This window comes from Corylus avellana, chromosome 3 (assembly GCF_965113065.1).
Source record: "Corylus avellana chromosome 3, dhCorAvel1.hap1.2, whole genome shotgun sequence".
In the NCBI taxonomy this organism is placed as follows: Eukaryota; Viridiplantae; Streptophyta; class Magnoliopsida; order Fagales; family Betulaceae; genus Corylus; species Corylus avellana.
The window spans coordinates 28,026,423-28,028,783 of NC_142492.1; the positions used below are offsets into that span (position 1 = coordinate 28,026,423).

At 41.1% G+C, this 2,361-nt stretch overlaps 1 pseudogene; it reads right to left on the reverse strand.

The window, feature by feature from the left end:
- Nucleotides 1-382: 382 nt before the first annotated feature.
- On the reverse strand, nucleotides 383-1,770 carry LOC132173347 (ethylene-responsive transcription factor 5 pseudogene; annotated as a pseudogene).
- Nucleotides 1,771-2,361: the final 591 nt, after the last annotated feature.

The following is a 2,361-nucleotide window of genomic DNA, read 5'->3' on the forward strand; positions in this document are numbered from 1 at the left end:
GTCTTTTCAAAATGCATAATAATTTAAGAATATTAAGTGAAGTTTCCCAATAAATATACGATCTTCTTCTATATAGCTTTCCTATATGTGAAAACGTAGATGTCGTACGACTCATCTAGAATAATAGTCTTTAAGTTGTTTTTTTCTTTATTTTGAATCTTAATCCTCGGTTGTGTCTGAAGTCTGATACAACTTCAAGTTCAATCCCCATAACCTTTGTAACTTATAAGCTTTGTTCAATCGATTGTCGAAACTTTACGTACCATGCAAACGAAGTTACCACCTTCGACATCTCAATGCTTGTAATTACTTCTTCTTTGTTTTTTTTTTTTTTAATTCGAAACTTTTCTGATGTAATAATGCACAAAGAGAATCGATTATATGTGAAAAATAAAAAAAATAAAGGAATTTGATAACATATTCACCAGAAATCAAAACAATCATACAACCATAAGCTGTGTAAATCCTAACGGCGGGTGAGGGGACAACGGAGACAACGGAGGAACGCTGAAAACGCCTTTAACATCACACTCCCACACCGACGTCCAACTCGACGGCGTCAACGGTATATCCCCCACACAACTAGAACTAGAACTAGCGGTGTTTTGGTGGGACTCTATCGACCTCTCCTTCTTCACCACCACCGTCTCCTTCGCTGCTTCCTCCTCCTCACGACGCCGTTTTCTCTCGCCAGATGTGGCCTTCGTTTCTAACTTCCCGGCTTCGAGTGGGAAGTTGAGGATGGCTTTTGAGCCGCGGAGCTTGAACGCGGCTCGGTCGTAGGCCTTGGCGGCATCGATAGCCGTGTCGAAGGTCCCCAGCCACACGCGCGAGCCGCGACGATTGGGGTCTCGGATCTCCGCCGCGTACTTGCCCCACGGCCTTTGTCGGACCCCTCTGTAGTGCTTTTTCACTTCAACACTTGGGTTTTCCTGTACGGGCAGCGACGGTAAGGGTTGGGCATTCGGGTTCCCAAATTGGATCCACTCTGTTTTGCTTTTGGCCGGGAGCGAGATCTTCAGCGCCGGTTTCCGATTCGTTGGAGACACCGACTCGAATTCGAAGGAACAACTACTGTTGGGTTGGGTTTGGGAAGCTCTGAGATCCACCAACGAAGATTTCGCTTCAGATTCGAAGCACCCGTTGGTCGATTGCGAGGTTGAGGTGAGGGATTTGGGCGTAGTGAGGTCGATTATTTCTGGGTTTGCTTGGAATTGGAAGAAATCGGTGTCGAAGGTGAAGTCGAAGAAGTCGTCGGAGCTGAAAGGGTCTGGGATTGCCATGGAAGAGCAGGAGCTCGAAGCTTGGGAACCGACAGAGTCGGACTGAGATTGAGACACAAAACTACCCACTGGAGAGGCCTCACCGAGCAAGTGAAGCTTAATAAGCTCCAATGCGGAGGAAACTCCTTCGAATGGGGTCGCCATGGATAACAACAGAGCGTCAAAATTCAGAAAAGCTATGAAAATGTTGAAGCACAAGAGAAGAGAAGGAAGAAGGTTTTGAATTTGTGAAAGGATGAGAGTGGAAGAGGCAGTGGAAAGATATATATATAGAGAGATCGAAGAGGAATTTGAATTTCATTTCAGAATGTCAAAAAGAAGAAAACACTTGGTTTCACACCACCTTCGACGTTGCAAGCAGGAAACATCGTCTAGAAGGAAACTTTTCTTTCGTGGATCTAATGCGTACGTGTACAAATGTTTTATGACTATTATCACCCTCCGATTGTCTTTGTTGGAAGTCAAACTTCAGCATCATCGACGGCTGGTTTTGGAGCATCTGTTCTTGCTTCTTGTTTCTATTTGATGCTTGCTTGTCCATTTGCTTTGGGGGATGGTTCTGAAAACTGCATGTGGGGAACGAAATAAAATAATAAAAAATAATAATTAAATAATGAGAAAAGTAGAGTGAGATAGATTCAAATCAAATGGATATACACCGAATAACATTTCTCATAAATGATTAATAATAAAATAATAACTTGTGGTTGAGAAAAAGAGCATGAGAAAGAGCCAAAGAAGGGCGTAGGATTTGGTCATGGCTAATTTAATTTAATTTAATTAAAAGAGTTTTATTTTATGTTTTTCTAAGAAACATTCTAGAAGTATTGCCATTTACGTGCAAGCAAATCAACGATTGATTCAAGGTGATTAAATTAAATTAATTACTGATGTTATGATCATCAGCAGTGACATTATCGTTATGATTTATGGAAAGTTACAAAAATAAATATTATGTAATTTCAAAGACATATTAAGGAAGTAACACAGCAAGTTCAAACTTATCCTCATCAACAATTATTCCACATTGGTTTGGTCTCTTAGTTTTTGTTTTATTTCTTGTTGTTTATGTACTACT